Source organism: Anser anser (genome assembly GCF_964211835.1).
Source record: "Anser anser genome assembly, contig: HAP1_SCAFFOLD_286, whole genome shotgun sequence".
NCBI classification, from domain to species: Eukaryota; Metazoa; Chordata; class Aves; order Anseriformes; family Anatidae; genus Anser; species Anser anser.
Window position 1 is genome coordinate 19330 of NW_028153494.1, and position 11563 is coordinate 30892.

Here is an 11563-nt window from a genome sequence, read left to right on the forward strand (position 1 = left end):
TGAGGTTTGAAGGGACCTCTGGGACCATCTGGCCCAACCCCTCCTCAAGCAGGGACACCCAGAGCAGGTTGCCCAGGACCTTCTCCATGCAGCTTTTGAAGATCTCCAAGGTAGAGACTCCACAACCTCTCTGGGCAACCTGTGCCAGTGCTTTGTCACCCACATGGTAAAGATGTGTTTCCTGATGTTCAGAGGGAACCTCCTGCATTCCAGTTTGTGCCCATTGCCTCTTGTCCTGGCACTAGGCACCACTACAAAAAAAATGGCTCTGTCCTCTTTGCACCTCTCTTCAGGTGTTTATAGACATTGATGAGGTCCCCACTGGGCCTTCTCTTCTCCAGGCTGAACAGTCCCAGCTCTCCCAGCCTGTACTCCTAGTCCTTTCATTATTTTCATGGCCCTTTGTTGGACTCTTTACATTATGTCCAGGTTTGTCTTGTACTGGGAGCCACTGGACACAGCATTCCAGGTGTGGCCTCACCAGTGCTGAGTAGAGGGGAAGGATCACCTCCCTTGGACCTGCTGGCAACACTCTGCCTAAAGCAGCCCAGAATGCTTCTTTGTGGCAATGGCACACTGCTGACTCAAGTCCACCGGGACCCCCAGGCCCTTTTCTGCTGTCCAACTCACCCATGCGGTCAAATCAAACTTATTATCCAGGTGACACCTCCAGGCTCTCATGGGCCAGGCACAATCTGCTCCAGACATCGCTGATTCATTTATGGCTGGGTTTCACCATAGCATCACACTTCTTTCTGGTGTGTCAAGTGAGACCCTGAAGCAAGGGAGGAAGGACCCTGGTGGCTTTAATCTGCCCCACAGCTCTCCTGCAACAGCTGCCTCTCTGCTTGGCATGGTTTTCCAGTGATGGCAACACTTTTTGAAGATGAGGTATAGCTGAGGGAAGTAAGATACGCTTCCTGATGTTTCCCATTTCAGCGCCATTGCCTGGCACTTACATGTCATGGACTGCCAACCCTTTCTTCAGAGCTGTGTTGGTTATCCTCGCTTAATATGCTCAAACCATCAGAGCTCAAATCCCAGATTTGTCACTTCTTCCTGAGCTTCCACTGAATTAATCCCAAATGTAATCCATTGAAAAAAATTACCTTATCCAGCTGTTATACATCTGCTGTGAAGTGTAGCAAAGCTCTTTATGTGTTGTTTTTTTTGGCTATTTGATATCATTTGCTCAAAGGTAGTCAATATTGGTACTTCTATTCTAATTTACACTAATTCATTTTATTTGATGCACTAAGTTTCTTTGCTCACAATAAGCGTCAGGCTCAGTGGTGAGTCATTTCCCAGTTTTACTTTGCTGTCCTTCTCAAAGTTAAGCCTGATCATAGAATTGGAGTAATACATGAAAAGGTGAAAATTGGTCTCAGCGAATCCTAATTAGTGTCATCCACATTCAGGCCTTTGTTGAAATCAATTCCTAGCAATGTTCTCATAAATACACATTGCAAGCATATTATCAGAGAGAAACAAATTTGAATTAATCCAGAAAGAACTTTTACGAAAGTTAATTATAAGGTCATAGATGTTTCTGTCTGCAGCCAAAAGCTTATTTCAGGAATTATACAGCAAAACAGCAGAAATACTTCCATGTACTACTGTGTGCCTAGTTAAACGCTACCAATACACTTTGAATGTCAAGTGCTTGGAACTAGCTGTTCACAATCAACAGGTCAGTAATTATTTGTAGGATCTGATTTCTTCAGTAACTGATTTAGAATAGCAAACACATTCAAGAAAACCACAGGCATGCAGAGTAGATAAAAATGGAATAAATTGCAAGTTATATCCCATTTGTTTAACTCTGTTTTTTTTGTTGTTGTTCAATGCATATTGAAAGTACAAATGGTGCCTGTAGCACAGAAGTGCCTGGCCTACAGGTTGGATTGTGCTCGGATCCTGCAAACACTCCTGGGTGTCCAATGCAGGTCTTGAAAGCCAGCATGACTCCTTGGCCAAGGCATGCCCCAAACCCCTGTGGACAGGACGGCTGCTCGCACATCTGCTGCAGCTTTTCTATTCCTTGGTAGCCCCTAAGGTTTCGTCCATGGGAATTTTACTTTAAAAAAAACAAACAAACAAACAAAAAAAAAACATGAAGTGCAGATTTAATTTAGTGGGCCCATACAGCATGCCTGTGTCCATGTGGCTGTGAAGCAGCAATGTGGTGCTCTATCCTCCAGCCCTGATAGAAGGGGTGCTCACATCTTCACAGCCCTCACTGGAGATAGGCACAACTGAGCATGCACCAGCTCTCACTGTAAGAAAGAAGACACAAGCCTGTGTAAAAAAATATACACAGCTAAGCTGGACACCTGGAGGATCTCCAACACATGGCAGTGTCCATCACTCTCATTCAGCACAGGGAAAATGTGCAAGCAGTGCTGCACTCTGGGGCACAGGGATGACAGAAGCCCTCTTTGGTGCTGGCAGAAGCAGAAGAAGCCCTCAGTAGCAGTGATCCTGAGGATCAAGCAGGATTAGGTACCTGCTGGGACATAAGCACATGCTAGCATGCCCAGTTGGGCCAGTGCCAGCACGGCTGAGCCTGGGCTAACGCGTCCTGTGGCAGTACTCAGAAAAAGGTGATGGACATACCAGCTTCTGGGCATCCACTGAAACATTTCCAACAGCCCAGCACCTCAAGATAACTTTTTAGATAGTCTTAAATTAATACTTTTTTTTTTTTGGGGGGGGGGGTTGGGGGAAGGGGGGAGTGTGAGATAAGGGGTGGGAATTACACATTTAGGATGATGCTTTTAGCTTCCAAATTCCTATATGCAGAAGAACAGCAAAGCCTCCTTGGTATCTACAAATATCCTTAGCTCTTCAGAGCTGTACATGCATATATGTATATGCCAATATATACATGTATGTACATAAAATATATATACACACACACATATATATATACATACACACTTTATATATATATATATATATACATATATATATATACACACATATACACATACATATATAACACCATTGGCTTGTAGGTTGATCCTGAATATTTATGTGGGATTAAATCAAAGGAATCTAAGGGCAAGCTTCGACTCTGACAGCGCCCCCAGAGAAGCCCTTTCTGTGGGTGCAGGGAGCAGGGGAGATGAAGCAGCCATGTGCTGCCTCCCTGCCTTGCTGTGGCTGGCCACGCGAGCACCCCCAGCACGGCGCTCCATCACCCCATGGAGATCTGCCCAACAGGTGGCCTGAACGCCTTTCTGTTACAGTTTTTCAACATTGTATGCCCTGGTTGCAGCTTAAAACTGATGGAGCAGTCTTCTGAACACAGGAAGTACATTTCATTTGCATAGCTCTGATGGGATTAAAGGAGGCATTAGTGTAATCAAGGCCAGAGGGGTTTGCCTTTTACTAAATCCCTAAATCCACCTCTGCACCAGCATAATTCACTAATATCATGGGGCAAAAGGTCACTACAACAATTTATGTCTGTCTAGCCTTCCTTCACAAAGAGATAAACCATTTTTTTTTTTGACAATTAAAGGGAGCGGAGGGAGAATACCTTGTGTGTATGGCATCATGACCACCCGCAGCCAAGGCAGGCAGCAGCAGCCCACTGCGTTGCAGATGGCGCAGAGAGGCAGAGAACAGGCATGGAGAAGTGGCACCCAGGACAGGGTAACAGGCGTGGAGAGGTACGTTTCCTTCCATGCAGACCACAGGCATGATGCATTGCATTACTGGTGGGAGCATCTTGATGGCATTATGGAAGTCTTGCACTGACATACATGGTTCATCACAAAGGGTTTTCACGCTTTGTGTTGATAACTTGAAGGGGGTAAAATAGAAGACAAACTTACTTGGTGCTGTCCTGTTTACCCTTAATTGATCTTATTTTCAAAAAACAAGCAAACAAGTAGCTTCTCTATATTTGAGTGAAATTGCAAATATTTGACTCAGGGGAATATCAGAAAGGAGTACATGTAAAATCTTAAATTTTACCTTTTTTTTTTTTTTACTGCTATTGCTATAAAGTGTTAAAAATTACTGTGATCATATGATATGTTTTATAAATGGTGCATACATTATTTCCTACAGTTGCTCATACAACTTTACTTCAGCTATCAGAATCCAAATCAAACCTTGTATTACCTTATACCTCTGGCTTGTTTTTTTCTGGTTCCAAATGGGAAAATTCATAATACATTTTATGCACAAGAGCTTATATTGTTTAAAAAAAATAAAACAAACAACAACAAAAACAAATAATACAGATCTTAAACATGCATTCCAATAAATTTCATTCAGAGTTTAAGGTATAAGAGGGCTCCTGTGTTAATATGAAAATAAATGCCCAGGCAATGTTTGGAACATAATATATTGTTGAGTAGTTGAATATTATATGTTCTCACAAGTAAGCTTGCAGCTATTACTTTTAATTAAATATACATGCTTTTGACACAGCTGAAGGTCTTAGCTGTCAAGGCTTTATTGTTATCTGTAATCCAAAGCTGCCCTGATTCAACTGAAAGTGCCCTGAAACAGAGTAATGCTGATTGGAGCTGCTCTGGGGACAGGCACACGTGTCCCTTAACAAGTTCAGTTAGCTTCAAGCCAAGCTGGCTGTGCTGGGCATCCTTCTCCTCTCGCATCCTCTATGGACAGATCACAGTAGGACGTGTCACCTCAAAGCAGTCCTGGAGGGGGTCTGCAGTGTCAGAGCCAGAGCAAGAGGTGCCTCACAGGACTGACACAGGCTTTGCAGAACTCTCGGACAGGTAGTTCCTTTGTGATGATCCTGACGCTGTTTTGTACTTCACCCATCATGGCTCTGAGCTCTCCCAGATGGCTGATTTAAATCTCCCAGCACAAGAAAAGGCATTGAAGGGTGAAAAAATGGATTTGAAACTGAGGGGAATCAAGGAAATAGATTTAGCTATGCTACAGATAAAGAAATAGTGAATTCAAATCAAGGGGAAGTATTTGAAGCAGCTTGAGCCCTGGTGAATGTTGCCAGAAAGTTTTCAGGTTTTCTTAAGATATTTTTGGTGACACACTTGTCCCCATCAGTGACCCCTGTATTGCTCCAGCCCTGCCTCTGGCAGAGTGGTTGATGGTCTCAGTAGTGGAACAACATATACAAGTGAGACTTAAAACCCAAGCAACAAATTTAATGCCAGAAGTAATCAGGAGTTAGAAGGAATCATTTTGCTTCTCAGGTGTGTGGGACAGAGAATGGGCAGTGCAAGGCCCCCGCCATTCGTGCCGCAGCCCAGCTCAATGCAAGGAAATCGTGCGGGGGGTTCTCAGTTGGAGCACCTAGCACAGTTTTACCCCTGTATGGGGAGTGCAAGGAGATGGAGGAAGACCTTTCCTTGGCTGCTCACTTGTCAACTTGCATTTACATAAAGGAACAGTTTTGCTGAATTTCCTTGTTTTGTTATTTCCCCAAGCAGGATGCTTTCTTGTCATCTTCAGCCCCCACGCTCAGGAGTGTCACATTACTCCCAGCAGACCTGTGCTCAGCTCTCATGCAGCAAGGTGCCTCTGTGTGTGTATATACATGCATACGTATCTATGTGTGCGTGTGCATGTGTGTGCGTATGCATGTGTGTGTGTGCATGCCCCTGTGCTCCTTCTCCCAGCAGGCTAGAGCAAGGCTGATTTTAGGACAAGACACACGAGTAAAAAAGCCCCACCTTGCTAGTCCAGGCAGCATTGGCAAAAAAGACAAGGAGAAATAAAATCATCCCTCTCTGTAAAGAAGTCAGCACACTGAGAAGAGACATCAGGGCCAGTGTGACAGACAGTGCTGCGAGCAGTAAGCCGCCCTGCTGACGCTGGGGCTGTGCTGGTGGTTTACACCCTGGCACAAGGCAAGGGTGAGCCCTACCCCAGGAGGCAGCCCTGGGCAGCAGTGCTGATGTTACATGGGCCGTTGTAGCTTGCTGGTCTTGCTCCACTTTCCTGAGCAAGGACAGGAGCACTTGCTCACACCCTCCTGCTGCCCAGAGCTCCTGGCACTTTTGTGATGAAAAACCCCAGGACTAGCACCCCAAGCTTATTTCTGTATGCCAACAAGGTGTGGATCTGCAAATAGCTGACTAGGTGTTGCTCAGTATACCCCTCCATGCAGTGGCTTCTCCCTGCCCCGTCCCTGTTGCCAGCAGTGACAGTGACATCTAAAAGCACTGGCAGCTCTGCAGAGGGTGCTCTGGCTGTGGGCTCACTGCTCTGTGTAGACCTGGGGAAACTGCACTATCCCAACCACTTTATTGCAATATTTTCTCCACCCAAGAAGCCAAAGAGACCGGTATTTGGGGATTAGCTTTTTTTATTTCAAATAAGTTTTCCGAGTGAACAGAGAAGAAGAAGGAATCCACCTGATGCCCAAAAGGATGCAACTTCACAGTCACAAAACAAAGAGAGAAAAGCACACTGTGGAGCGGGGGATGCTTGAACACTTCTCTTCAGAGGGACCAACATGACATTTTGACCACTGACTGTTCCTAGCATTCGCTAAAAGAGTAGTTGTGAAGTCTGTTCTAAGTAAACAGCATCTGCCATATCCACGGGCTGTTTGAAAGTGCTGACTAGCTGGTGAAGAGATTAGTGCCGTCTGACTCCTCTACTAATAACTGATTTGTTACCCAGCATTGGCAGTGCCTTTGTAATTGTCAGTTACAACTGCTGACATGCCAGAGTACTGTTCTTCTGATGTAAATAATACTTGTTTGAGGGCAGCGTGGCCTCTGTTTTGATCCTGCGAGTTCAGGTGAGTTGAACCCTTACCTTGTTGTCCAAAGAAAATGGACCTGGGGAAGTATGAACCAAAACAAATTTCACCTCAGACAGTATATCCATGTGTCATTGTAATTGCCACCCTTAGAAGCCATATTTTATACTGTACACTTGAAATTTTAGTAAGTATCTTGACAGATTTGGGTTGGGACTGGTAAAGCTGCCTCACAATATATTTACTCCTTCGGAAAATTTTCAGCAGCTCTTCTGAGTGCTGAAAAGTATTGTGTATCAGGAGGACCACGAGAAGAAACTAATTTTTTGAGTCAAAATTGCAGATAATTCCATATCTTTTTTTATTTTTAAAAAAAGGAAATGTTGAAAAAGCACAACTATATTTTGTCTAAAGTGTTTATTTAGATTATATTACTGAATAAACAAAGTGCCGTTGCTGAAACTCTCATTAGGGTTATTCATTCCACTGTCTTTCTAAATATTCTAGGAAAAATGTTATGAAAATCATAACTATTTGGATGCTTTAAATTCAAAATATGAAACAACCAAGAGATGTGTTTTTATTCTTCTCTCCCCCCTCTTTTAATTTCTTTATGCTTTTATACTACATCTCTACTGAACAGATGGCCGCCAACTCCTGACAACGGTACTTCACTAGTCTTGGCAGGATGATGATGGTTCAATCACCCATTAATCCCATGGCAGATAGTGGCTGAAAACACCAGATCAGGTCACCCTTGTTGACCAGATTGTGAAAAATCTATGAGAGTGTTTTTTTCACTGATTCCTTTGAAAGCTTTTTAATTTGAATGTGTGACATTCACGTGTCAGTCATTTTGAGTCTCATCACAAATCCTCACCCTGACCTCCTATGATCCTCCCATCTGTCGAAAAGAAAAAAAAAAAAAAAGCCTCCACATTTTTCACCTGCAAAATAAACACTACTCCCCAAAATGAATGGTTTTCAATGAAAAACACTCCTGTGAGACAGGCTAGTATATGTGAAACCTGATCTCAGTTCTCACCTGGAGGCCAGGATACAACCCAGAAGCTTGGCACTGCATGTCCTGGAGACAGTGGGACAGACATCCCTCTTCCAGGGGGCCATCGACTTGAAATGTTAGTTCTGCTGGCAGCATGCAACGAGAATGAGAATCACACCCCGGTTTACTCACTCTGCGAGGTGCACAGCTTGAAAATGTCCTGATTTTCCATACACCATATTTCCAAGCAATTTCTCCATTAAAAAAATAGTTAAATGAATAAAAATATAATAATAATAATAACAATAACAATAATAAAAATAATAATAACAATAATAATTCATAAGAAATGAAAAAATTAGGCCATTGATCAACAGTGTTATTTTGCCTCTCTTTTAAATAAGAAAAATATAAAATAATTTTGCTTACCTTAATTTCTTTCCTGCCTGTTTGTCTTTTACCTTTTCCACATGATTATGTAGATGCTGAACAATCTGTCTCTCTAATGAATGTAGACAGTAGTGGTAGGCAATGAGTTGCTTATCTGCATCCTTTGCACCTCTATGTGAAATTCATTACCAGATTATGTTACACGGAAAGCCTCTTGGAAGATGGTCAGAACACTTGCAATCCCGCCCTGTCACAGCCTGATGAATACCGCACGCGGGTCCAAACGATGAAGTCATTACTCAGCCCTTACCCTGGCTAAATTCTCCATGCAGCCAATGGCCGAGAAAAGGGTAGGGTTTGCAGTGAGGGCTGTTGAGCCAGGAGCCATCACCTCCCTATAGCAACAGCTGTAGCTCCAACAACTGATTGAGAAATTCCCAGATTTAGCAATTGCCTTGAAGAACTGAGTAATGAGGTAGTCCAACAAAGAGAGGCTGTGGAAATGGATTTTTGTGTGTTAGGAGTCACCTAGCATTTCTCCCACCAAAGCTAGAGACTGAGGATAATGCTGTGCAGAGGAGGCTATGGAGTCCACAGCACTCACAGCTTTATCCTGTCTCAGCCCAGGTGCCAAAGCAGTTGTCTCCAACTATCTCTTTGATTTTAGTCTTATTTTTAAAAAGTAATTAATTTAAAATATTTTTTTCTCCCACAACGTACTGTCTACAGAGAGCTTTTCCCATGCAGCCTCTCAGTGGCCCAAAGCCTGATGCTCCTCTGTTCCAGGACAAAACCAAAAAAAGAGGTTCATTCTCATTGACCCCATGGGAGCCAGAAGAGGATGAAATAGCATTTTGTTGTTGTTGTTGTTGTTTTTTAAATCAGCTGTTGCTAACTGTGTTTAGCCAGTATGATTTTCATTAGGCCTGACACGTCCTTATTCTCTGGTCATCCTCCACTTTCTGATGCGCAGTCATCAGATGACTGGTTGCTCTGTTTCTGAACCATCTATGCTTCTCCAGATGCTTCTGAGAAAGGAGTTAATGGAGCCCCAACCCCATAAGCACAGCATTGTTGGAACAGCAAAGCTCATATCATGACAGGGACTTCTGCAAACCCAAAGTTATTGGGCCCCGAGTTCTGGACTAGAGTTCTGGCCCCTTCCCTTTCTCGTTTAACACATTCTACTAGCTTATACGTCTCCCTTGGAGTATCTACCTCTACCAAGTGTTTACCTAAATTGAGGCAAGGCCAGACTTTCTCCAAACGTTTTTCATGAGCAAAGCAAAGAGGCATGTCCTACCCATGGCTGACTTTTCAGTCAGCAGATCCATCCGCTCGCTTCCCACAGCCATGCCACAAGCCAAACACAAGGTGCAAGCCTTTGGCACTGCTTCGGTGGGAGCAGCGTCACCACCAGGCCCACCAGGAGTCAACCACCGTGAGTGGGACTTGGCGGCTGGTTCCACTCACCCCCAACGCGGGTGGCGGGCTGACGAGAGCTGTTCAAATGGATGTTTATGGAACAAAACGCAGCCTTCCTCCATGCCTGGGCCCAAGGGTCCCTCTTGTTTGATGTGTTTGTAAATAAACCTCTTTTTCCAGTGAGGCTGTTTCCTGTTAGGCCCTATTAAACACTCCTCTGGTGTCCTGGCTTCCTGTGTTTGAAAGACCTGAACGCTGTCGTTTTGCCGTATCTAAATACCCTAACCAAAGCAACCGTTCATTTACACTACATGAAATAGATGTAAACAATGACAAATATACTTACAGTAACTTGTATGTGAAGAGATGACCGTAGGGTTTTAGTTACGTGAGTAAATCAGACTGGACAAGTGCCATTGTGGAGGCTGGGACCCTTCCACAGCACCAAAATTTCTGCACTGAGAAAATGTAGAGGAAGTACAGGGAAATATATTCCTATTTCTGCACTGAGAAAAATGTAGAGGAAGTACAGAGAAATATATTCCTATCGCAGCTTTAAAATGTTAGAACACCTGCCCTAAGCTCCTTCATAGAGAAAAATGTATCAATAATAGAGCAAAACACTTTTTTATTTATAAACAGGAGTACTACCTAGGGTACTACCTCCATTTTCTGTCACTATTATCTTCTCCTTCCTATCCCCAGCTAGCCTCAATTCCTTTTATGTCATAGACAATGTACATGTGGGCTATGTATTTTAGCACAATAAACATGCACAGCAGCATCTCAGTTTTTCTTCCTAAAAATTTCCTTGCCATTTTATAGATACATTTCCATAAAGCTTTTATGCCAAGAGATCTTTAAAATCACTCCAGTGAATTGTCGATTTGCCTATAATCTTTCATATTCACCACCATCCATCCATCCATCCACCCGTCCATCCGTCCGTCCATCCATCATGTTTAGGTTCTGTTAGTCAGAAGATCACATCGTAGAGAAGAAGGTACACGAGTCATGTGGCACATGACATAAATTAAATTGGGTGTCAAGTTGGACAAATCCAAATTCTTCACTTAGATGAAAGAACATCCTGTGATATGCTCACTGATGTGATCTGTGAGTATTTATAAATCAGTAGTAGCCCCAAAAGAATTTCTTGTTGGAATCCATGTCTGGTTTGGAATAGGAGTGAAATTTACATGATTTCACAATTTGTTTACAAGCAATCTGCCAACAGTGAAAAGGGCCAAAGCAGTGTGTGTATCCATTGCATATTATTAGCTTACAATTAGTGTTCTTACACTGGACATGCATAGGTAATTTTAAGTTTAGTTTCAAAACAAATCACCACCTTGAGGGCTAGAATTCTCTTCCCCGGTTTTACCACTGAATAATTATGTTGACAAGGACCTAATACACTGAAAAATGTAAATGTCATTGCATAAAATAATCAATGAATAAAAGAATTATTGCATAAAATGTGCTTACATGGAAAAAACAGCCTGCTTTGCTCTGGTTCAATTATTTCCATCATGCATAAATATAAGATCCTGGCTCTGCTGTGGTCATTGTGAGTTTTGCCACTGACTTCAATGGGCTCAGGATTTCCTTCTAAGAGCTGATTAGTGGGAAGTTCAGATTTCATAGAGAAGACTAAATGTAGACGTTACATGCTGGCATTATGAACTCCTTAGTCTTCATATTGTCAAACGATTAAGATTTTGCACCATATTTCTTTTCAATACCATGTAAGCATGCTTACTTTGTTCAGACCTTTAAAACAAATTAGTAAGATGGGTATAAAGTTAAGTTGAATATTAAGTCAGTTTATCACAAGTCCAGGGACACTTATTACTAGGCCATGGAATGAAAAGCTACAAGAATGTGCCAAGATTATTATGCAGGATGTAGGTATAAAGAAGTCCTCTTTTTTTCTTTTCTTTTCTTTTCTTTTCTTTTCTTTCTTTTCTTTTCTTTTCTTTTCTTTTCTTTTCTTTTCTTTTCTTTTCTTTTCTTTTCTTTTCTTT

At 42.6% G+C, this 11563-nt stretch overlaps 1 long non-coding RNA gene across 1 annotated transcript; it reads right to left on the minus strand.

The window, feature by feature from the left end:
• Positions 1-1711: 1711 nt before the first annotated feature.
• On the minus strand, positions 1712-11469 carry LOC310892072. Its single transcript, XR_014577857.1, has 4 exons — positions 8151-11469; positions 7764-7864; positions 3545-3810; positions 1712-2276 (listed from the first exon to the last, which is right to left on the minus strand). It is a non-coding gene; the product is annotated as an uncharacterized lncRNA (long non-coding RNA).
• Between the last annotated feature and the right edge of the window lie 94 nt (positions 11470-11563).